Source organism: Lissotriton helveticus, chromosome 1_1, assembly GCF_964261635.1.
Source record: "Lissotriton helveticus chromosome 1_1, aLisHel1.1, whole genome shotgun sequence".
NCBI classification, from domain to species: Eukaryota; Metazoa; Chordata; class Amphibia; order Caudata; family Salamandridae; genus Lissotriton; species Lissotriton helveticus.
The window spans coordinates 655,397,927-655,423,599 of NC_136057.1; the positions used below are offsets into that span (position 1 = coordinate 655,397,927).

General features: G+C 45.2%; 1 protein-coding gene and 1 long non-coding RNA gene across 2 annotated transcripts in view; one reads left to right on the forward strand and one right to left on the reverse strand.

The window, feature by feature from the left end:
• The window catches only part of PCLO (piccolo presynaptic cytomatrix protein), a 1,621,199-nt gene that overhangs the window by 261,804 nt on the left and 1,333,722 nt on the right, over nt 1-25,673 (reverse strand). The gene's annotated exons all lie outside the window — the stretch shown is intronic.
• The window catches only part of LOC144815422 (uncharacterized), a 210,661-nt gene that overhangs the window by 40,171 nt on the left and 144,817 nt on the right, over nt 1-25,673 (forward strand). The gene's annotated exons all lie outside the window — the stretch shown is intronic.

Consider the following 25,673-nt stretch of genomic DNA (forward strand, 5'->3'; position numbering starts at 1 on the left):
TGAATAATTTCCTGCAAGACTCTCATCACTAAGAAAAATCAGAGAGTATGGTATGAGTTAGTATTTCTCCTGCAGTTGGGTTCATCCAGTGTCTAAAGACATTTACATCACTCTACTCTAAAATATTTAGGCAGGCATCCTCTGCAAGTCTGTCATTTTCAGGACCTGCAGCATCATGAACAAAGCTGTAATGACCAACAGAGACCTTTATCTAGCAGAAAGGTGTATACTCCTAAAATGATGATAATAATTGTAAACAATCAATTTATTTGACACTGAACACAGCCATAAAAGATATAATACATAAAAAACCAGTAGCAAATCCATTAAAAAACATATTTCATAATATATCACACAAATATGCGCTGGCATGCCCAAGGGTAGCCATGCGCGATATAAAACTCATTAATAATAATAATAAATATCCCTATCTTTCTCAAACGTTTCTAAACGTTCTTGGTCTTAATATTCCTCACAAGAGTTCATAGCATTGGCAATATACAGCCACTTAAATGTCCTGTAGCATAAACACGACCATAAAACCGTGCCTATTCATTAAAGCCTTCTATCATCATTACATAATCCTAAGAGATCTACTCAATGTAAAGAGCCAAGACGTCATCAGATCCATGGTCAGGAAATGCAGAAAAGAAACATGATGAATCAACCCTTTTCATGCCACGCATCCACGATCTGGATCTCCTGGTTCGATGTCCTAATCTCCCATTAAAATATAATGCTAGTGAAGCATATTTACTATGTGCAAAAACACTCCCCCTTACAGTTATTGTGGTCTGATGTATTATTCTGCAGTCATAGCAGACTGGGGACAATTTCTTCATAGTGGGGTTGCCCACATTGTACAACGTGATTGTATTGGATTTGGGTACTCTAGAAAGGCTTTGGGCGAGTAGACTGGATATCTTTCTGACCAGGAAAGGCAAAGTACCCTCTCAAACGTTCACGTGTAAAGGAATTAGGTAGTAAGTACTAACTTCTCCTTATATTCCTAGCACCTCTTCACAGTCTGTCTTCTGTTGCTTGATCCTCAGATAGACACCCAAATGACTAACCCCCTCCACTGAAAATGATAGAAAGTGAAACTGCTGCCCATAAAGGATTCACTGTGCTGCCATTGATGCTCAGAACACTACTGGGATAATAAATAGTAAAGAACTAAAGTAAAGGTCTAATTAACCTAGTGTGAGCACTAGTTTCCCATGGAAATAAAGAAATAGCCAATAGTGAGTGAGTGAAGGTTATATGAGTTTATTTCACTGGTTGCATACAGCTTGGAAACATAAGTGCACCTGCGTCTCAAGGCAGCCTACCCATGCATTTGTTGTTAGCCCCGGTAAGAAATGAGCTAAGCTGGCTCAGAAAGATTTTGACCCTCATTGAGAGATCTGCGGTCTTTCAGTATAAGAAATGTAATGAGAGAAATACAAATATGGCAGGGTGTTGTCCTTTCCTTGTGTGATTGTTTCCTCCTTGTTAGACCTGGCCCTTTCTGCAGGGTCATCCCTAAAGGTTTTGCCATTCTCCTTTTTGCTGTATTCATTTTTGTTGGTTTTAAGACTGTGCACTTTACTGCTGCTAACCAGTGCTGAAGTGCTTGTTCTCTCTTCTTAAAACATGGTACAATTGGCTTGAGCAAATTGGCATATTTAATTTACTAATAAGTCCTAAGTAAAGTGGCACTATGTGTACCCAGGGCCTGTGTGTGCAGTTTTAGACTGCCACGTTGACATGGCAAAACTTGTCTTGCTCTAACCTTCCTCTTTAATACATATGTCACCCCTAGGTTGGGCCCTGGACATCACGAAGGTCAGGTTACACTGTATTTAAAAGCAGGACATGTACTTTTATATTTTACATGTCCTGCTAGTGAAAAAGTCTTAAACTCGTTTTTCACTACTGCAAGGCCTATCTCTCCCATAAGATAACATTGGGGTTGCCTTATTACAGTGTAATTTTCAAATGAGAAGAGTTAATGGGCAATCACTAGCAAGATGGGAGGGAGGAGCTTAGTCCAGTCTCACTTACACCTTAATAGGCTGTGTCCTGTCTCCACACAAAGGACTGCACACTCCCTGTAGTTAGTCTGGAGCCTGGGCATGTAAGGCAGGGCATCTGTGCACTTCAAAGGTATTCCTCTGGAAGCTTCTCCCCTCTTCAAAGGCACCACTGTGTATAAAAGAAGGACCTAAGACACCACCACTTCAATATACTTCTGGACCTGTGGACACTCTACCAGGAAGGAGGACTGCTGTGCTGCTACAGGGATTGCCAGTGTGCTAAAGGAACTGCTGCCCTGCTGCCTTGAACTGTGGCCTTCTGCCCTCTTGCCTGGATGAGAAGGACTGGACCTGCATCTCTTGAACCCAGAACACAGAGTTACTCCAAGGTTGAGTTAGCTGACTTGCTGATCAGAAGTCTCATGGAAATAACAGACTACCAACAACCTTGAACCCAGCATCTGGACTCTGTCATCTGTTGGCCCTGCCCTCCCAAATTGTGCCACCCATCTTTGACCATTGGAAGTGGGACGAGATATGCTCCTTCCAAGCCCAGTTGTAGTCCTCATCGGAACCGCTGTGAAGTAATACAAAGCCCTGCAAGGCCTCGCAGCACAGCCGCCAGCCTCATCGGATTCAAAGCCAAGCCCCCAAATCCTTACAGCACTGCTGCCAGCTCATTGGAACAGACGCAAAGCATAACCAATCCCTGCATAGGCTCACTGTGGAGCCCATCTGCACCTATATAAGGGGACGCCAAGCTCCGCAAAGCCTCAATGCAAAGCTTTCTCAGAACCGACGCCAGACAACGTGAAATATCGCAAATCAACGCCATGCATACTGCGCACTAGGATTTAAGGTACAGTGTTTATCAGACCTAGGTCACTGTAGCTGGCCGCACTCCATCATGGTCAGCCTGACTTTATGACTTTGTCTCAGTACTGTGTGCCCAGATGACCACAGCTGACCCTTTGTGCTTTTATGTGCTATTTTCACTCTGGTTCTCCTGACTGGATTTTTGTCATTTTGGTCTTGTTTTATGTATTAAATTAAGCTCTATTTTTCAGACATGTGTGGGATTCTTTTTGTGTGTTTTTTCACTTTTTGAAGTGTTTCACAAATACTTCACGCGTTGCCTCTAAATTTAGCCTGACTGCTCTGTGCCAAGCTAACAGGGGTTTCAGCACAGGTTAATTTAGGGTTTACTCGTGCCTTACCCTGGCTAGGATTGTGGTTGCTGCTTCAACAGGGTTCACACCCCAGTCAACCAATAAAACAATTTCGAACACTTCCCATTCTAAGTTATTCAGGATGAAATAAAGGACAACTCAATAACACTGCATGTTCCCCATTTTCTAAGCTGTGAAGCTCAGAATCAAGCAGTGTTTCTCTGCAGCATTTTTTCAAGGCATATTACTGGCTAAAATTTGTGTGGAGTAATATTGAAGACAAATGCAAAATTACCGCAACAGTCAGAATTACAAGGAATGAGGACTGTATTGCCCCTAGTGGAGTGGGGGTTACATGTGGGATTACTCGACACAAGGAAACATGCGTGCATGCAAACACAGGCAGACTCACAAATGCGTACACACACATGGTGCATGGGTATATACAGTCAAACAATGTCTGCAGGAGGTAAGAGAGAGGTTAATAGCTGGTACATTTTTTATCCTCTGTAGACCTAATTCAATGCTTGCTCCAGTGCAAATGTGACAGAGAACCCTGCTGGCCAAACTGACAGTACATCTGCTCCCTATAGAGTTTGGCCTACTGTCACGTTTTTTATTAGTGGTATCTCGCTGGCTCAGCCAGCAAAAACCAACACCCCAGTGGACTTAGGACCATCGGTGTATAGCCATCTGCCCTAATTAGAGCAAATAATCTAATGTACTTTTTCTTAGCTTTGGTATCACCAGGAAAAGATTAGCAGGCCGAAGAGAAAAAAAGAAATACGATCCACCACGCCGTAGGAGAAAACTCCCAGGGTATTAGGGTCATTAATATTTTTTATTTTACTGAAAGAAACTCCCACTAGGAAGTTGGTTTTTGCAACAAACAAAGCAGTCTGCTGAGAAGCCACGTACAAGAGGCAAGCTATTCAGCAAACATTCAATACTTCAGAGGAGGAGCTGTGGCAGCAGCTCCTCTGAAAGCATAGAGAACACTGGCAGGCAGGTGGAGATCTCTAAATATGGCAGGCAATACACCAGAAGGGCAGCAGTTAGTGTGCTGCCTTTCAGACTTTAAATCAGTCCCTTGGTTACCTTGTTGTTTCTAAAAAATCTTCCAAGTTGAGCAAGGAGTGAAGCTGTAGCTGGGCAGAGCTCTACGAGGCCTGATAACTTCTCATTGAGATCCTGCTGAACCTATTTTCTGCACAGCAAATATATCTGAATGAGACAAACTTGGTTTTCTTGCCGCCTTGCGCGTGGCCTCACTGGGCAAGCCTTAGCACCTTGTCCTAGTCCTCTGGAGGATGAAAAATGATTTTCCCTTTTCTCCAACTGCTGGAAAAGTTCCTTCTGGCCACGTCTGCAGCCCCCAAATCCTCAGGGCAGGTGTCTGGACACCAAGGCCCTTATTACACATAGGGCACACCTTTCCTGTTTGTTTCCTGTTTCCTTTTCTGGATCAAGAATTATCGCTCCTGAGTACTTAGTATTACCTTGTCTAAAACTCAAAAAGAGAGTGGTTCTGCAATTCAAGTCAGTCTGCATGAGAAAAGTTTACACCACATGGCCCTACTATATTTACATAAGAGAGCATGCAACAAATCATATTTTTCATCCACTACCACTACCAAACCACTTCACTCCATCCGGTCTGGCATGTAACTATTAAAGAGATCTACTACACACTATTGGCCAGTGTAGGACACTAACATTGTCCACCGTTAGACCTGGCAGCCTTAGGGTGGTTTCCACCCCAAATGCTTTGCCTTCATCCTTCCTATTTTAACTGATTTTGTTTAGGTTGGCCTGAAGTCTCTATGTACGATACCACTGCTAACCAGTGCCAAAGTATTTGTGGTCTCTCTCTTAAACATGGTAAGATAGGCTTGCACTCAATTGCCACATTTAATTTGCTTTTAAGACCCTAGTAAAAGTGGCACCCTGTGTACCCAGGGCCTGTATATTAAATGCTACTAGTGGGTCTGCAGCACTGATTGTGCCACCCACGTAAGCAGCCCTCTGAAACATGCCCCAGGCTTGCCATTGCAGACTGTGTGTGCTGTTTTAAACTGCCATTTCGACCTGGCAAAACAAACCTTTTTCCCAGGCCAAAACCACCTTCCTTTTTATTATATATGTCACCCTTAAGTTAGACCCTAAATAGCCAAGAAGGCAGGGGGCAGTATATTTAAAAATACGGAAATGTATACAAGTCCGGCCAGTGAAAAACTCTAAAACTTGCTTTTCACTACTGCAGGGCTAAGTCTCCCACAGGATAACATTGGGTTTCCTTAATACATTTAAAAGAGCTAACTTTCCATTGGGAGCAGGTAGACGTTTCGAGTTTGGTGTCTAAATAATTGTAACTTAAAAGCCCTTCATCAATGGTCGTAAAGTTTTAAGTCACAATTCTGAAAATGCCACTTTTAGAAAGTTGACAATGTTTTTGTCCTAACCATTCAGTGCCTACAGCCTGTCCTTGGGACACATGACTAGGTTTAGATGGCAGTTGGTCTTTGAGTATTCCTCTCAGACAGTGAGGCAAAGGGAGGGTAGGTGTTGGCAGAATGTGACACTTTGACGTAACGAGGGGGAGGAGCTATCACATAACGCACTTGTACATCACAAAGGCTCTATCTGAACCCACTCACTAAGGGTTTGTCACCAGTCTCTTTGTCCCCAGATAATCTGTGGTCAGGGTAGAGAGAAAGAGGATGGCTGACACCTCAGGGGTGTGGAAACCTGCAGAACGTTCTCCTTCTTCAAAGTGCGCACAAGGTATAAATAATGGACCATCAGACCCAACTCTCAGTACACATCTGGACCTGTGGTTGACTCAGAAAAAGGACTGCGGTACCACTTTTTAGCAGGGAGGACTGCCACTCTACTGCCCTGCTGAGCCACCCTGCTGCCCTCCTGCCTGAGTGAGAAGGACTAGACCCACTTCTTGAACCCAGGACCCCCTGAGTGACTGAAAGGAATAGTTGTCTGGCGTCCTGTTCGGAGCATCAGGGACAGAACAGACTCGAACAACCTTGTGCCCAGCACGAGGACTCTGCCATCTGCGTGTCCTGCCCTTCCAACTGGTGTCATCCCACACCTGGACTTTTGGAAGTGGGCCTTAATGTGCTCTGCTAGCCCAGAACCGGTGCAGAGCAAAGCATCGTCCTACAACACCCCACATAGGGATCACTGCGCGAGACATCTCTAACGCAGGACTTCACATTGCAGCCCCACAATTCACCTGAACCACCTCTGCATGCCCTATCATCAATGCAGGCATTTGCATCATGGGCCTCTCATCGATAGCATCCTCGATGACAACACAGGACTCTACATCGCAAGCCCCACAACTTCTCAGGAACCAGCCAGTGCGAAACACATCTTTAATGCAGGACTTTGCACCCAAGCTCCTCGTCAATGGCATCCTCAACAATGATAAGCAACAACAAAAAAAGCCAATACTGCAACTTCTTACAGAAGGAATGACTCTACACAGAGAACTAAACTGAGTGCGAGTGTGGACTAGTTTGTCAGAGATTAATCTTATTTATTGTTCACCAATTTATGAACGTATTTGTTGGTTAAGATTCACCAAACATTTGACAATGTATCAAAAGACAGACACTACAAAATACAAATTGCATAAAAATGACATTTACAAGGACAAGTGCACAAAAGTGAAAAAATTACCAAACAACCATAGTTGATCAACATTCACATTCGAATCTCACTCACTCTCTCTCACCAACCATACATACATGCAGAAATATTTACAATTTCAAAATATCACAAAATAAATTTTCAGAAACACCAAGGAAATCTGTTTGGTCAGTTTATAGTGTTTAGACTATTCGGGAAAAGCTATCTGATGAATAGCGTCCTTATGGTGTGCATAGGCGGTCTACGCGTTTCGAACCCCTATTGAATGCGGGGGTTCATATCAGGACCTCATAACTGTGGGGGAAGAAATGAGATTGGGGTCACTATCATTGAAACAATGCGTATAAGAACAAGCTGCCACCCCTAGGTATGCCTCTTACCTATGATATGAGTGTGCACCATTGAAACTTTGCAAAAGGCAAAACACCTGACGATGACACACTGTGGGAAAAATTAACAAAAACTCCAAGTCAGCCCCTATGTGAATTGCGGTTCTATCTGTAACTCCCAAGTACAATAAAGAAACAGAATTGGACTTACATTTAGTAGAGCGTAGTCTCTGAACTATAATTCCAAAAGGGAGAAGAAACCAGTCAATTTCAAATGGCAGTAGTGTGTGTTTTATGTGTGTGGCGGCGCGGGGCCAGGGAGCAATGACTTACTTGGTAAAGGTTCAGGCGAGGAGCACTTCGAATTAGGCGCGAATGAATCTTGGGTCTGCAAGAGGAATAAAACGGGTATAAGAGGTTGCATCTATGAGGCGCATAGTGGGTGTTCGGGTGCCTAGTGTGGCAACCTGTTTACCTTGCACTCGAAGGTGTCCTGACTCCGTCAGTGTCTGGTTTGGGTCGGCATTCATTAGCTCGAGTAACAGGCTCGCTGGCATTGAGAGACCTTTTAGAACGCGACTCACTTCCTGGTCACAGCGTTTCTGGGAATTGTAGTTCCGACTTACAACGTTACTGGGAACTGTAGTTTTAACTGGCTGTTTCATCTACGCGATTGTCTCGGGCCAGAATTCCAAAACGTGACATGCGTTTGCCGAACTGCTGGTCTAAGTAAGCCGATAGAATTCGGACATTTCATTCAGACCTTCAATTGCCGAATTAAATTTCAGGATGAGCATTGCTTCTCGCTGCAGAAGTTTTTTATCTAGATCACCGCCTCTTTGATCATTCTCAACCTTTAGTATCACGGTCCATTTCAGATCAGATTCCTTATGATCCAAAGTTTGCCAGTGATTCACTAATGGTGCTGTCAGGGTCTTCAATCTTATGCGCGATTTATGCTGAGTTATGCACGTTCTGACTTCCTGTTTTTCCTATATAAAGGAGGTCACATGGGCACTTAATCCCATAAATCACGTTTCGTGATTTACAGTTGGTAAAAGAGTTGTGTCTCCAATATATATTTTTGTGTTGAAAGACGGATCCCTCTTCTGTGGAGGAACAGCATAGATAGTTTCCACACTTCCTGTGGCCCACTACTGGAGGTAGGCCAACATACGATCTTAATGACATTGCTTTTTTCTGTGGCATAGTAGCCCGGACTAAGTGATTGCCCACAGTCTGATTTTTTCGGAAGGCAAATAATGGCTTTACATTAAGTGTTGCGTGTAAATTCTTAATCAAATGCCAATTGCTGGCCACCACTTTTTTAAGCAGATTTGAATTGGGGCAGTATGTCGAGACAAACACTATTCTGTCTTTTTCCTTTTTTGTTTTTCGTTCTAATAGGCTTTCCCGTGGTGTCCACCACGCCCGTTTGAGCGATCTTTTCAACAATTTTTTGGGGTAACCCCGTTCCAGCAGATTGTTTGTCAATTTAGTTGCATTATCGAAGAAGTCATCTTTGAAATGGCAATTGCGGCGAATCCGTAGATATTGCCCATAGGGCAAGTTGTCTTTCATGCTCCTTGGATGGTTACTTCTGAAGTGGAGAGATTTATTGCGGTCCGTTTCCTTCTTATATAGGGTGGTTACCAGTCCTCCATCAGCTGGGTACACCTCCACATCCAAGAAAGGCATCCTGTACTTTGAAAAATTCAAGCTGAATTGAACCCACTTGTGGGACACCCCCGCGCCGCACGGCCACCAGCTGCTGCGTGTGCCCCTTGCCTCCCTGTGCCTCGCTGCTGCCTCGTTTACCGATTGCCGCCGCTGCGGTTGTTTTGCCCTTTGTTTTTACGTGAATTTGTGCCTGCTTGTCTTAACCTGATTTTTCCCTTGTTTTTTACGATTCTTTGTGCCTGTTTTGTTTGAATCTCCTTTTCCCCGTGTTTTGCCTTCCTTCCTTTGTTGCCCGCCGCCCTCCGCCCTCCCTTCCCGCCAACGCCGCTTTTCCCCGCCCTTTTTGTATTCTGTACCCTCCCCGCTCCCGCCTCCCAGCTGCTCCGCCCACCCGCGCACTTCGCCTTTAATGGCGACCATGCGAACGCGCAGCGTTGACGCGCAGCGGGCGCGCCGATTGTGCGCCGAAGGCGCGCCAAAGGTAAGCCCGTCTGCGCCCGTCCGCGACCGGACCGCGACCAGCGCCAGGACCCCTGGCCCACGAAGACCCCGACCGACCCGCCTGACATACGCCGCCGCCTCCCTCACCGCTCTCAACACCGGCCGACTTCCAGACTGCCACCAAGCCACCCCACGACGTACCCACGGACCTTTCAGCTGCCACGCCTGCAAGTTCACCTGCACCCGGACCTGCCCCGCACCAGCGCCCGCCAAGACGAACACCAGCAGCACCCACCTCAAGTGCATCCTGATCAACACCCGCTCCGTCCACAGACACGCCATCGAACTCTGGAACCTCCTAGACGCCACAGCCCCTGACGTTGCCTTCCTCACGGAGACCTGGATGAACGCATCCTCAGCTCCCGACATCGCCATCGCCATCCCAGAGGGCTACAAGATCGTCCGGAGGGACCGAAACGCCAACCAGATGGGAGGAGGCATCGCCATCATCCACAGGAACACCATCCGTCTCACGACCAGCACCGACAACACCCTGACCAGCGCCGAACACCTGCATTTCCAGATCCACACCAACCCGAACACCACCCTCAGAGGCACACTGATCTACCGACCCCCCGGACCCCGCACACAATTCAGCGAGGACATCGCCGACTTCGTCAGCCCGCATGCCCTCCCCTCCGCTGACTACATCCTCCTGGGAGACCTCAACTTCCATCTGGAAAACAACAACGACCGCAACACCACCACCCTGCTCGACAACCTCGCCAACCTCGGACTCAAGCAACTGGTGTCCACCCCCACCCACCTCGCCGGACACACACTCGACGCAGTCTTCTCTTCCAGCACAGACATCGAGTTCAGCCACGCCACAGAGCTTCAATGGACGGACCACAGCTGCGTCCACTTCACCTTCAAGAGAACGACGACCCACCAACACCAGCAACAGGCCGCCCGCAGAAGCTGGAACAAGATCACAGCAGACCAGCTCGCCACCTCCCTGAGCCAGCACCCTCCTGCCAGCTCAGCGAACCCCAGCCAGGCCGCCGACAACCTCACGAAGTGGATCAGCAACTGCGCGGACGAACTCGCCCCTCTGAGGACCCCGCCTAGCAGACCCGGCAGCAAGAAGGCCCCATGGTTCACCGACGAACTCAAGAGCTCCAAGAAGAACTGCAGAGCCCTCGAGAAAGTCTGGAAAAGGGAACCGACACCGGACAACAGGACCTCCTACAAACTGGCCACCCGGAAACACCACCAGCTGATCCGCGCCGCCAAGAAAACAGCATTTAAGGACCGGTTGGACAACAACGCACACAACTGCAAGGAACTCTTTAACATCGTGAAAGAGCTTTCCAACCCCAGCGCAGGAAACAACGACGTCACCCCATCGCAAGACCTCTGCAACTCCCTCGCTTCATACTTTCACAACAAGATCACGGACATACACAGCAGCTTGAACAACCAACCAACGAACACCGTGACCGAACAACCACCCCCCACCACCATCCTCCACGCCTGGACCCCGATCAACACCGAAGACACCATCCGCACAATGAACTCCATCCACTCCGGATCACCGACCGACCCCTGCCCTCACCACGTCTTCAACAAGGCCGACGCCGTCATCGCACCCCACCTGCGAGACATCATCAACACATCCTTCGACACCACCATCTTCCCGGAGAGCTGGAAACACGCCGAACTCAGCGCTCTACTCAAGAAACCAACAGCGGACCCCACCGACCTCAAGAATTACCGCCCCATCTCGCTTCTCCCGTTTCCAGCCAAAGTCATCGAGAAGACCGTCAACAAGCAGATGGCCGCCTTCCTCGAGACGAACGGATCCCTCGACCCCTCACAGTCCGGCTTCCGAGCCAACCACAGCACCGAGACCGCCCTCATCGCCGCCACCGATGACATCCGAGCCCTGATGGACAATGGAGAAACAGCGGCCCTCATCCTCCTGGACCTCTCCGCGGCATTCGACACTGTCTGCCACCGCACCCTAGTGCAGCGCCTCAGCAACGTCGGAATTCAGGAGAAGGCTCTGGAATGGATCGTCTCCTTCCTCGACGGAAGAACACAGAGAGTCCGCCTACCACCGTACAAGTCAGAGGCCTCCGAAGTCATCTGCGGCGTCCCCCAAGGATCATCGCTGAGCCCCACCCTCTTCAACGTCTACATGAGCCCCCTCGCGGCCATCGTACGCAAACACAACCTCAACATAATCTCCTACGCCGACGACACCCAGCTGATCCTCTCCCTGACCAACGACCCCGCCGCCGCCAGAGCCAACCTGCACGAAGGGATGAAAGAGGTAGCCGAGTGGATGACGATCAGCCGCCTGAAACTGAACTCGGACAAGACGGAGATCCTCATCCTGGGCTCCTCACCCTCCGCCTGGGACGACTCCTGGTGGCCTCCCGCCCTGGGCACCGCACCCAAACCGACAGACCACGCACGCAACCTGGGCTTCATCCTGGACTCCTCCCTCTCCATGACCAGGCAAGTTAACAAAGTCTCCTCGACGTGCTTCAACATCCTACGCATGCTACGGAAGATCTTCTGGTGGATCCCCACCGAGACCAGGAAGACCGTCACCCAGGCCCTCGTCACCAGCCGTCTGGACTACGGCAACGCCCTCTACGCCGGTACCACCGCCAAGCTCCAGAAGAGACTCCAGCGGATCCAGAACGCCTCAGCCAGACTCCTCCTCGACATCCCACGAACCAGCCACATCTCCGGACATCTGAGAGACCTTCACTGGCTCCCCGTCAACAAAAGAATCACCTTCCGCCTCCTCACCCACGCACACAAAGCCCTACACGACCGAGGCCCGAGTTACCTCAACAGCCGAGTCAACTTCTACGCTCCCAAACGCCACCTCCGTTCAGCCAACCACGCCCTCGCCGCCGTCCCCCGCATCCGAAGAGCGACCACAGGAGGAAGGTCCTTCTCCTACCTGGCCGCCAAGACCTGGAACTCCCTCCCTCCCGACCTGCGCCTGACCCAAGACCACCTCTCCTTCAGGAAGAAGCTGAAGACCTGGCTATTCGAGCAGTAGCGGCACCCCCCCCCCCCCCCCCCAGCGCCTTGAGACCCTACGGGTATGTAGCGCGCTCTACAAGTGTCAGTGATTGATTGAATCTCTTGTGTGCGATGGTTGAGCCATGGATGAAATGCTTTTAATTGATCTTCCTGCCCTGTCCACACGAAAAACACGTCATCTATATACCTACTCCAATGTTCGATATATTTGAGATAGGCGTTATCTTTGTAGATGAACGTCTCCTCATATGATGCCATGAACAATACGGCGAGCTCTGGAGCGAATGGACAACCCATTGCCACTCCGTTTATTTGATAGTAAAAGTCTCCATCAAAATTAAAATAATTCTTCTTGAGAGCAAAACTCGCCAGTTTGAGAATGAACTCAGTTGGTACCCGATGGGGTCTTGTTCTTGTGTTTAAATAATATTCGAGTACGTGGAGTCCGTCTTCCTGAGGTATTTGAGTGTACAACGACACTACATCCATCGTTAATAAAAAGTGATGATGCTCTCCAAATTTGATTTCACTAATTTTGTTTATGAAATCTGTAGTATCCTTTAAAAAGGATTTCACCTTTTCCATGAAAGGTTTCAAAAAATGATCTACAAACTTTGATGCAGGTTCCATGAGAGATTCGCAACCTGAGACGATTGGTCTCCCCGGAGGTTGTGTTTCACTTTTGTGGACCTTAGGCAGTATATAAAATAGTGGAATACACAGATTTTTTATTTTCAAATATTCCATCTCTTTCTTGCCCAAGAATCCTTCCTCAAAGCCATCGTTTACAATAGAATAGAGGATATTCTTAAGTTCACTCGTTGGATCTTGGTTTATTTTCCGATAGCATCGTGCATCATCCAATTGGCGTTTGACTTCAGCTATATAAAGAGATCTATCCCAAAGGACAGCGAGAAGCAATGCTCATCCTGAAATTTAATTCGGCAATTGAAGGTCTGAATTAAATGTCCGAATTGTATCGGCTTACTTAGACCAGCAATTTGGCAAACGCATGTCACGTTTTGGAATTCTGTCCCGAGACAATCGCGTAGATGAAACAGCCAGTTAAAACTACAGTTCCCAGTAACGTTGTTAGTCGGAACTACAATTCCCAGAAACGCTGTGACCAGGAAGTGAGTCGGCGTTCTAAAAGGTCTCTCGATGCCAGCGAGCCTGTTACTCGAGCTAATGAATGCCGACCCAAACCAGACACTGACGGAGTCAGGACACCTTTGAGCGCAAGGTAAACAGGTCGCCACACTAGGCACCCAGGCATCCACTACGCGCCTCATAGATGCAACCTCTTATACCCTTTTTATTCCTCTTGCAGACCCAAGATTCATTTGCGCCTAATTCGAAGTGCTCCTCGCCTGAACCTTTACCAAGTAAGTCATTGCTCCCTGGCGTCGCGCCGCCACACACATAAAACACACACTACTGCCATTTGAAATTGACTGGTTTCTTCTCCCTTTTAGAATTATAGTTCAGAGACTATGCTCTACTAAATGTAAGTCCAATTCTGTTTCTTTATTGTACTTGGGAGTTACAGATAGAACCGCAAATTACATAGGGGCTGACTTGGAGTTTTTGTTAATTTTTCCCACAGTGTGTCATCGTCCGGTGTTTCGCCTTTTGCAAAGTTTCAATGGTGCACACTCATAGGTAAGAGGCATACCTAGGGGTGGCAGCTTGTTCTTATAAGCATTGTTTCAATGATAGTGACCCCGATCTCATTTCTTCCCCCACAGTTATGAGGTCCTGATGAGAACCCCCGCATTCAATAGGGGTTCGAAATGCGTAGACCGCCTATGCACACCATAAGGACGCTATTCATCAGATAGCTTTTCCCGAATAGACTAAACACTATAAACTGACCAAACAGATTTCCTTGGTGTTTCTGAAAAAAATTTTGTGATATTTTGAAATTGTAAATATTTCTGCATGTATGTATGGTTGGTGAGAGAGAGTGAGATTCGAATGTGAATGTTGATCAACTATGGATGTTTGGTAATTTTTTCACTTTTGTGCACTTGTCCTTGTAAATGTCATTTTTATGCAATTTGTATTTTGTAGTGTCTGTCTTTTTTTTTTTTTTTTTTTATTATGTTTATTTTTTTCCATGTTGCACACACTTTATACATTATAGAATTTTCCAGCATTAATACTTCATGCTTCATAACTAAATAAACTATTTTTACAAGATATACAAACTTTTCGTTACACATTTCCACGAACAGTGTTTATGAATTTCTTTGTTAACCACAGTTAAAGCTTAAGCCCTTCTTGGATCTACCTGAGACCCAATTCCTTCCTTCCAAATACTTATGGGTTGCCATATTCTTAGGCCTAATGTCCTTCCCCTTTTCCCTTTACGTGCATAGATATTCTTCTCCATATTATACGCATTCAATAGATTAGCCAGCCAGGTTTGCAGTGTTGGTGGGTTTTTGTCAAGCCAAGCCCTTGCTAGGGTCAATCTATATACTGACATTGCCACAAACAGAAATTCCTGATGTGTATCAGCCCCTTCCAATCCCAAACCTAAGATTATTCTAGCTGGGCTAAGATTGATTTGAATCCCCAGGGATCTATCTAGAAAGCCCTCGATGTCCCTTATTAGCGTGTGTAATTGAGGGCATGTAGCGAAAATGTGGATACTATCTGCTTCACTAGAATTGCATCGGGGACAATTTATACCCGTGCTCCCTCCCCATTTGGCTATCTTGGCCGGAGTATGATACAAAGAATAAATAGTTTTATAGTGTTGTGACTGCATGGGGGATGAGCACAGTATAGTACGGCCCAGGTCCAGTGATTTTTTTAAACCACCCAGCGTCTACGCTGAGTTTTCCCGCCCATTTATTGCCCACCTTTCCTAAGTCATCAGTTTTCCCTTTAATCAAACAGGCATAGAAAGACCTAATGGTGCGATCCCCCAAAAGTCTAATTTTTTCCAGTATCTCATTCCTGCCTACTCCCACAGACCCCCCTGCTTTATCATTAAAAAAACTCCTGACCTGGAGATACTTGAAGAAATCTCTATTGTTAATACCAAAGTTAGTTCTTAAATATACGAACTGTACGATCCCCTCTATATCAAATAAGTCCCCGATCTGGATGATTCCACTGTTTGCCCATTCAAACATTGCTTCATCTGCAAAGATTGCATGGGGAAACGACCTATTTCTATAGAGTCTAGTGTATCTATTATACTTCCCAATTTTACTTCTTTTCAAAAAGGCAGTCCATATCTTAACAGCAGATGAGATCGTCTTGAACCTTGTTCTTTTAAAATAGCCATAATCAATACAGTTTAAAAAGCAGTTTCCCGCGTCTGTCCCTAGGACCGTAGCATACACTTTCGTAGACAGGTTATTGACTCTTTCATCCAGGCCATTTCCTCCTATTAACCCCTGCATGTACTGTAGAGCAGCTGCCATATAGTATAGCCTGAAGTCCGGTGCACCCCCCCCCCTTTCTCTAGGGAGCGTCATATATTTATATGCCCTACGCGTCTTTCCATGGGCCCAGATGAATTTGTTGCATAATGTCTCTAATGTATTAAACCAACTATTCTCAATAAATAAAGGAATCGATCTAAAAAAGTAAAGTAATTTGGGGAGAATCAACATCTTAATAACATTAGTGCATCCCATCAGTGAAAGGTGTAAATTATTCATCCTTATTAGATCTATCTTTACTCTTGACATCAGAGGAGCCATGTTTATCTCTACCACCCTATCCAGATTTGCTGATATAGCCACCCCCAAGTACATGGCTGAGTCAACTACCCTAGCGTCATTACACCCTGAATAGCTATTTTCAACGATCTGTGTCTTAGGTTTGTTCAATTTATATCCTGAAATTTGACCGAAGTGTCCCGCCTCTGCCTCGATTACCCTAATGGCAGTGGAAGGGTTAGGTGTCAAAATAGCAACGTCATCTGCATACGCAAGGGTTTTTATTGCACAGCCGTTTATATTCATCTGAACAATCTGTGGATTCTGTTCCAGCCTGCGCAAGTAGGGATCCAGGTATAGCGCAAACAACAGGGGGGATGATGGACAACCCTGTCTGGTCCCTCTACATATCTTGACTGCTGCAGAGTATCCCCTATTAACCCTAATCTTAGCCATTGGATTGATATACAAGGTCTGTATGGCCTTAATAAAACCTTCCCCAATTCCATTCCACCTCATGGCTGACCATAGGTATCTCCAGGAGACCCTATCAAATGCCTTCTCTGCATCTAGAAACAGCGCTGCCATGGGGTCTCCTAGGGTACCTGCTGCATCAAACATGGTGATAACCTGCCTAACATGCTGTATAGTTCCTTTACCTGGGATGAACCCATGCTGGGAAGGATTAACTAAACCCTCGATCACCCCTGCTAGTCTTTTAGCTAACATCTTTGAGTAAACCTTGACATCAGCATTCAGCAGGGTAATTGGGCGGTATGAACCTGGTTCGGTTATTGATTTACCTTTTTTTAGTATTACGATTATATTGGCTGCACCCCAGGACTCAGGGACAGATTCACCCTTTTGTGCCATTGCCATGATGTTAAACATGTCCCCTATGATTGCTGTTTGAAAAGTTTTAAAGAATTCCACCGGGATCTGGTCCGGCCCTGCTGCCTTCCCAGAGGGCAAACTGCCAAGAGCAGTAACTAATTCCTCTACCCGGAATCCAGCATCTAACTCCTCCTTTTCCATTGTGGGGAGCACCGAGGGAGGCACCTCGCTCAAGTATGTTTCTACCTCTTCCGTACTTACTGTAATGTCTGAGGAGTAGAGATCTGTGTAAAACTGTTTAAAAACCTCCCTTACCTGTCCTGACTCTGTTAACAAGTTTCCCTGTGCATCAGCTATTTCTTTAACGTCTGCTGTTGCTGCTCTCTGCCTGGTCCGGACGGCTAAGATATGTCCCACTCTTTCACTGAGCTCATGTGCGTTCTCCCTATTCGCCATATATTTCTCAACCATTTTTTGGGTAACCCCTTCCAGGGCATCTGCTCTCAGCGATATTAGTTTAAATATAATTTGTTCTATCTCGAGCTGTTGTTGAATAGCTACTACTAATTCTTCTTCAGCCTTTAGTAGATTTAGCCGTATTTCTTCTGTCTTCTGTTTCTCTTTTTTTTGTGCGGACAATACAAAGCTTAACGACTCCCCTCTAACAGCAGCCTTAAAAGCATCCCAAACTATCCCTGGGGGTGCTGTCCCTCTATTTATATCCCAAAAATCCTTAATCCATTTTGTCATATATTCCCTATATATGTTATCTTGCAGTAGCGACCTTTCAAAAGTCCATTCCACCTCTTTTTTATTAAAGTTCCCTAATTTTTTTGTCAAAACTAATGGACTGTGGTCGGATATAATTCGGGGTTCTTTTTCAACTTTTGCTTCGCCGATTAAACTATTTGAAATTAAAAAGTAATCAAGTCTGACCAGCACCTGGTGAGGTGATGAGAAAGTGCTACCGTCCAAGTTTGGGTGCCATTTTATCCAGGGATCTTCCAATGAGTTGTGGGTCGCCATATCAGACAGTGCCCTATACACCTTCCTCTTCCTGCCTTGATATTGTGAGCCTAGCTGCAAAAATGAACTGGTTGGGTCATGCAGATTGAAATCTCCACAACATACAATTGGCTCAGGCCATTGTGCTAATTCCCCATCCAGATACTGAAATACATCTGGGTCGTCTTCCGTAGATCCGTATATTGTAGCTAAGGTGAATATCACCCCCTTAAAAGCTATCTCGGTCAGCGTCCACCTACCCCATTGATCTTCTTTCTTCCTCCTTATAATTGTATCCCTACTCCTGCCCAGCACAGCCACCCCTCTAGTTTTGGTCCCTTGATTTGATTTTGCCATAACTTCGAACCCTAGTTGGCACAATAGGTGGGCATTGGTGCCCTCTATATGGGTCTCTTGCAAACAAACCAAATCAACGTGCAGTGTTTTGAGTAGTGCTGCTACCTTAAACCTCTTTTTTTGTTCGTTGAGCCCACATACATTTATCGAGGCTATTCTACATGCCATATAGCTTTATTGCTTACATCCCCAAACTGATAGTCATCTATTTTATATGTACTTTGCTGTATATCCTGTGTTCTTTTCCCTATCCAAGCTTGTAGTGCCGATTTCCGAACATCAAATTCTTGTGCAACATTTCTGACGTTCCCCCTCCCCTCCCGTCCCACCCCTACTGTCCCCTCCTTACCCACACCCCGTGTCCTACCCTCACTGTGCTCCCCCCTCCTACCTCCCCCCTCTCCAAAGAGACACCCTGGGTACAGTTCCCAGGTGTGGTTGTCAGTTAGGGCAGTCCGTGTCAGAGAGGCCCCGTGGCCCGGAATTATATCAATGTATTCCCTGCATCGCATAAGAACAAACTCTCTGGCTTACAATGTAAATAGAGCCTCTGACTTACAAATAAAAATTCTAGTCAATATAAGCTTATTTTACTGACATCTGAAAATTATATCATGTGTTTTGAGTTGTTGCTGTGTAATTCTTCTTTATGAAAGTGTTTTCTGGACTTTTGGTGTTTACAGGCGTCCTAATGATTATTTTCCCCCAATTTCGTTCAGATAAGCTTCTGCCTGTACTTCACTAGTAACGGTTTTAGTGGTGCCTTTATAGATTATTTTTAGTCTTGCTGAGTTTTGGAGAAATATCTTTGCACCCCTTTGCTCAAAAGGAGTGATCAACTGCCTCATCCTCCATCGACGTTCTACAGTCATATGAGCAAAGTCTGGGCGCACAAAAAAAGAAAAGTCCTTGAATTCCTTCTTCCTTGAAGGCCTTGCAATGTCATAGATGGCTTCTCTTAGTCTAAAGTTCCCTATATAAACTAGCATTGCTCTAGGATACTGCGCTGATTTCTGGCTGCGTTTCGGAAGTGCCAAGGGAAATGATGTACTCGTTGGAGTTCTGTGTTCATATCCCAACCTTCAAGCTCAGGAAAGGCTGTCTTTACCAGGTTGACCATATATCCCCTCGGGTCATCCTCCTCAACACCTTCGGGAATGCCTAGGAAACGCAGAATATTCCTCCTGCCTCTGTTCTCTAAGTCTTCAACTTTTTGCATCAGGTCCTTGATTACTCCATCATGTTCTGCCCCTTGTTTCAGAAGTTTGCTAAAGTCTGATTCTAAGTTTTCAGTGCGAGACTCTACAGAGGCCATTCTGTTGGATATTTCCGAGCATGTTTGGTCAACTTTTTCCACCACTCCTCGAAGTTCCTGGATAGCATCATGATTCCTATTGCTGTCCTTCTTAACGTCTTTGTGGAAGTGCTTGATTGAATTTAAGACTTCGCTTAAGGAGGGCTCCCTTGTGTTTATCATATCAGAACCTTTTACCTTTGGCAGTGGACTGCTTTTTTGCTGCTCACGATGAGGCTATCGTTCTCTTGGTTCTCTTGATCGGCTATTCCTATGTTTGCCATGCTCTAGGTTGCCTCCTGTGTCTGTAGTTTCTTCGCCAGTTGATTGACAGTGCCTTCTATGTCTTATTCTTCTTTTTCCCCAATCATCTTTTTTTTTCACTCCCCCCCCTCTTTGGGATGGACATCTTGGATGAATGCCTCAGGCACTCCCAATTCTGTAGTGTTCGAGGCCTCCACAAGTGTTGTTGATAATTGGTATGCTGTGCTCCTCTCAACAACTTCGACATCCTCTCCTTCCTCCTCTTTTTCATCCTCCTCATTTGAGCTGCTTGTTACGCTAGAAATAGACACGCCTGTCTCGTAGATATCTGAGCCAGATTCTCCACTTGGTGTTACGGATTCCAAAGGCAGCTCCATTTTTGAGGATGATGTCTGTTTTTCGGATGAGAGATGATTGGACCTCGAATTTTGAATTAATGGTGAGGGCGGAGATTCTCTCCCTGTAAGACTATTTAATTGCGCAAAAGACTTTTTCAACACTATTTCCTTTGCTAAATCAGTGCCGACTCCAGCATTTTTTTGTACAATGTTTGTAACGGAAGTATAACCCATACTTTGTCTCTGTAGATCTTGCTGATCATTCTGATTCCTTTTGTCTTCTGGAATCTGCGGAAAGCGATACTGCTGATTTATTTTCTCTTGATTATCTTTAGCGATAGGGCTAAATATATTTGAGATCCTTGGCTGAGATTCTAATTGCTGCCCAGTGCCCTTAGCAGTTGCTTTCAAGTTTTTTATCGTCTGTAGTCTCCTTGCTTTTTTCTCTAGCAAGTTCTCACTATCTTTGTCCATCTCATCTTTGCCCCCCTTATTATTTTTTTCCTGGTTTTTATTTTTTCCCTTTGCTCTCTCCTTTGCCTTATCAGATTCTCTTTCCATCTTCTGTTCCTGGGTTTTGTCTGTTTTCTTCCCCCCCTTATTTTTATTGGATTCCTTTGCCAAACACCTTTCAGTGCAACTTATGTCATTTTTACCTTCACTCAGATTACTCTCTCTAGCTTTAGTTGCTCTAGTTTCTGGCCTTCGGCTAGTTTCCTTCGCTGCCTTAGGAGGTTTATTTGTAGCTTGTTCCTCTGTAGCATTCCCTACAATGTCTTGTTCAACTTGAGTATTCAGATGGCTTTGATCCCTTTGATCCCTCTCTCGGGGCTGGTCTATATCTAAATCTATATCGTTATCTTGATCTTTCTGTTGCCCCATATCTGCAGGGGAATCAGTGGAAACGTAAGGCTGATCAGCTATCTTGCAGGGCATAGTTATCGTAACCGGCCCAGTTGGCCCCTCTACTCCCGTTACTGAGGCCATTTTGTGCAGGTCGGTCCCTAGGGGTCGAGTATGGGCCAGCTGTAGATGTAGATGTATACTTGCTTTGACTTGTATTTTCAAGACCCACCCTTTCGCCTTTGTGGTTGCGTGAAACAAATTCTTAACACTCGATTTTAGTTTAGGAGCAGGAGCAACATAAGCAGTGTAAGCAGTCCTGTCCAGGTAGGTAGTACAGGCTATACGAGGTTCAAGGTTTTGAGGCTGTTAGTGTCTGTCTTTTGATAAATTGTCAAATGTTTGGTGAATCTTAACCAACAAATGCGTTCAAAAATTGGTGAACAATAAATAAGATTAATCTCTGACAAACTAGTCCACACTCGCACTCAGTTTAGTTCTCTGTGTAGAGTCATTCCTTCCGTAAGAAGTTGCAGTATTGGCTTTTTGTGTTGTTGCTTATCGATAAGGAGGCTTGGCCTTACTGTGGGAAGCCCACACCCAGTGTTGTTTTCTCGCATCCTCACAATGATGCAGGACTTCACATTACAGCTCCCCATAACCGTTGCTGTGTGACACATCCCCACACCAGGACCTCGCATCACCCCTGCTGCACAATGTATCCTTGATATGGGACTCTGCATAGCTCTATAACCAGGGTTTAAGGTACACTGTTCAGCAGGCCCAAATGGGTCTCTGTAGCCGGCCCACACCCCATTGCAGTCAACCTGAATTTGTGAATTTTTCTTGGTCTAGCTTGACCAAATAAATACAGTTGGCGCTTTGTGCCTTTTGCAGCGATTTTCACTGAAATCTTTAAAATTGCAAATTTGCAGTTCTACTGATTGGATTTTTTGTCATGTTGTTCTTAAATTATTAATTAAAATGACTATTTTCCTAAATTGGTGTGAGATTTGTCTTGTGTGGTCTTCCACTGTATTACTGTTTACTGTACACATTGCCAATAAGTTAGGCCTGACTGTTCTGTGCCAAACCACCAGAGGGTTGAGCTCAGGTTAATTTGGGGTTGCCTTGTGACTTCATCCTGACAAATATTGTGGTTGCTGCTTGAGTAAGTTTTCATCCCCCCCGAACCAGTCACCCAGTTTCTTACATCCACCCTCCAGGTTTCAACTAGTTACATACTTATTATTACACAATAACTTAAGCTGACAGCCATACAAAAGATGACTGGAACACAGTTCATCCCAGTTTACCTCCGACCTGTCTTCCCCTCCCAAGCATGCTTGCATAGGTCCATAGGGTTTCAAAGTAGTTCTTCCTAAGCCATAACACAATAACCGCACCTCGGTGATCCTCACAGACAATTCGGAAGCACTTCCCAGGAAAAATACAAAAAATATTCTATACGCTTCCAATCACACACCATGTACAGTGTAAGTGTAATGACCGTGCAGGCAAACACTTCAGTGCCCACATAGGTTTGCTAAGTGCTATATAAATGTTAAAATACAATACAGCACAATTACCAGAAACATGCTGGTTGGCTGCAGTTAATACAGAGAAGAAATATACGATCAGGCAATGCGTTGCGTTTCGACAAAGTGACAAGCGTTGACGACTGTTGTTTAAGCTGCTGGAAAAATTAATAGACCCTATAACCCTTGGGAGAAATTGCCAGCCATTGTCCCATGACTAGGTTGTCTGTAAATCAAAAAAATGCTACTGCTGCTGAGAAGACTATCCTATTAAGTGACTGACAATGACATATATGTATTCAAAGAAAGTAAAATAGACGTTTTTGAAGACTTTTACTAGAGAAGGTCAGCGGGATTCAGCACTACCGTGACTAGGATACAATTTGTTATAGAAAACATGCAAAAGTATTAAGGAGAAATAAGAATATAACACGATCAAACCGAGTTGCAACACCCATTGAGTTATGGTGAACTGAAACTTCTTAAATGAGTTGAATTTAATTTAATAGGCTGTTTAAAATGGAAAATACACAAAACTAAAAATGTGTTATGGTGTATGCATCCATTGTGTAAAGCCTAATATTTGAAATGCGACGTCCATTCGAAACACTAAAGGATCACAGGCAGTTATGTTCTGCAGGGGTTTTGCAGAAAACTGGTATTGAAGATCCGGGTACCAATATGCAAGTGAGGAAGAATGTAACTTATGCTGATAAGGAGGTGTTGAGTATGAAGTTAGGTAAAGTGTTTGGTAATGGGTCCTAACAGTCACTATGAGTGAAATGTGGAAATGGACTATCACCTGTGTGGCAAAGAGTACAGAGTTGAGTTAGTGGTATATTTTGGAGAGTAGAGTGTGAGTACGAGTGTGAGTAAGACCAAATGCCACCTAGAGATGTCCTGGGTTTCATATGGGATGACTTGAAAGAAGGGCAGACCTTCATTGAACAGGAATCAGATTGTGCAGAAAAGTGTGAGGCAGTAACAGCTAAGAAGGCACTTCGCAAAAGAATGCTGTTAGTCGGGGGTTATATTGTGACAGTGAGGTTTTTTGCTGATTTTTTACTGTAATCCATGATTTCCCAGTACAGTGGCGGCTGCTACTAATGACAAGTGGTGAGGTGGGATTAAATGACAAAAAAAATAAAAGAGTACCCCCCTGCCAGCTGCCAACTTAGTGTTCTTCTGCTCCTGTGCTGACTCGCGATTCCTGGCAGTCCATAGGCTGGTGCACACTGCTCATGATCCCAGAAGCCAATCAAGATGCTGCTCTCATGCTGGCATTACTATTTACCAGCATGAGAGCAGCACTGTGATTTGCATGAGGGGCTGGTTTGACGCTCACTCAGGGCCTAGGTGGCTCTGCCTGTTCTTCACCCGGCTGTGCACCACAGCTTGGGATGGAAAATATTAGATTGTATGTCGGTTTGGCAATGCTAAGCACACTAATGGTGCGTACTACTCCTCCCTGCTTCTGTCATCATGATGGCCCTGCCCCGCCCTAGACTCGTCTGGCTCTGACTCTGTGAGAAAAATTAAATAATAATAACATTGTCATGTTATTTTTCACGTAGGCTCTGCTGGCTCTCAGCAGGGGAGCAATGCTCCTCCACAATCATGGAGTAGCAGCCACTGCCCAGAAGTGGTTCACTCTCTATTTTCATTCTGTTGTGAGAGGAATATGTAATGTAGTCAAGTGTGTGTCTGCATGTACCTGTACCTGAATCTATGTGGATGTGTAATACTGTGTTCTGAAGGAGTGCTATCAGTAGAAAGTAACTGTTGTGGCCTAGGCCAAAGCAAGAGATTTTTGAATCTGGGGTGGGAGTTTCTGGGCAGAAGATTGGTTGTTCCTTGGAACCGGAGATTGAAGATGGCTTAGCAATGGTGGACGAAACCAAAATACACCACAGCAGGCTCTCAGGTCTCTTCAGTGTCCCAACACAAAATGGGCAGTGCTTTTGAATGATTTGATAAACTTTTGTGATTCGAAGGATGAGACTTCAGTAACTGTAAAAACGCTTCAGTCCATTTCAATTAATTCTTTAGCTTCTCTTATGAGACTTTCATCCTATACGACAAACTGTGCCATGAAATATAGCATATATACCACATTAGATGTGAAATATAACACAATGCTGGACGGGTAATGGATACGGACTGGCAAGCAAGAATTGAAAAGCTGTATAACCAACAGACATGCCAAATGCTGACTCAAGCAATACACAAAGCACTGTTTTTAAAGTATGGAGACAAGAGTGTTCCAAAACATTTTGCTGCAAGGGAAAGTCTCGCTAATGCCGATATAATTCTAGGATTTACTATCACAGCAAAAAATCATGAGAAATCAATAAAGAAGCGGTCATGGCAAGAGGTTTCTCTCCCTCACCTCCATCTGGCTTGACAGGTCCATCAGACATCACCTTCCGGAGGGCAAGCTGGCTTTGGTCTTTGCTGTCACTGGCTGGTAGAGGCAGATTGTCAGACTGAGTTCTTTGAATTGGGAAGACACCTGCTATGCTGTGTCTGTGCTGCTTCTTGCCATGATTAGACTGACCGCTTTTATGTGCTGCTGTGGCAGTGTAGGTGAAATGGAAACCCAGAATATGTATCCTCAGATGGAATCAGCTTAAATGTTAATCATGCAAACAGAAGTAGTTCCTGTATTTCAATGCATCTAAATTTACACACCAGAGTCACTACATGCACAGCACTAAAGGGTATTGAAACTGTCTGTTTCTCTTTGATGATGCTTGTATGATTGCCCCTTCTGGGTTACACATGCATGAGGACAAACAACGCTGAGTCCACTTGTCACACTTTGTTGTAACCTGTTGATTATACTCTCAACCAATTTTTTATTCTTAGCGCCAATTTACATTTTTGGTAATGTATAATTTAGTACTCAAACGTACAAGTTTGTACTATAAATAGTCAACAATTGAGGTAATATTAATTGGTGATGAACCAAAACAAAAAATTGTTCTTCCTGTTGCAAGTGTGCACTGCTGGGATCTCACAGGAAGTACAACACTAAAGGTTGTAAATGATTTAATTTGTTTCGTAGTCGTCTACCAGTACACCACTAAAATGGCGGCAGTTGAGCATTTGTTCTGCATTGTCATTGTTTGCAGTTGTAGTGCAA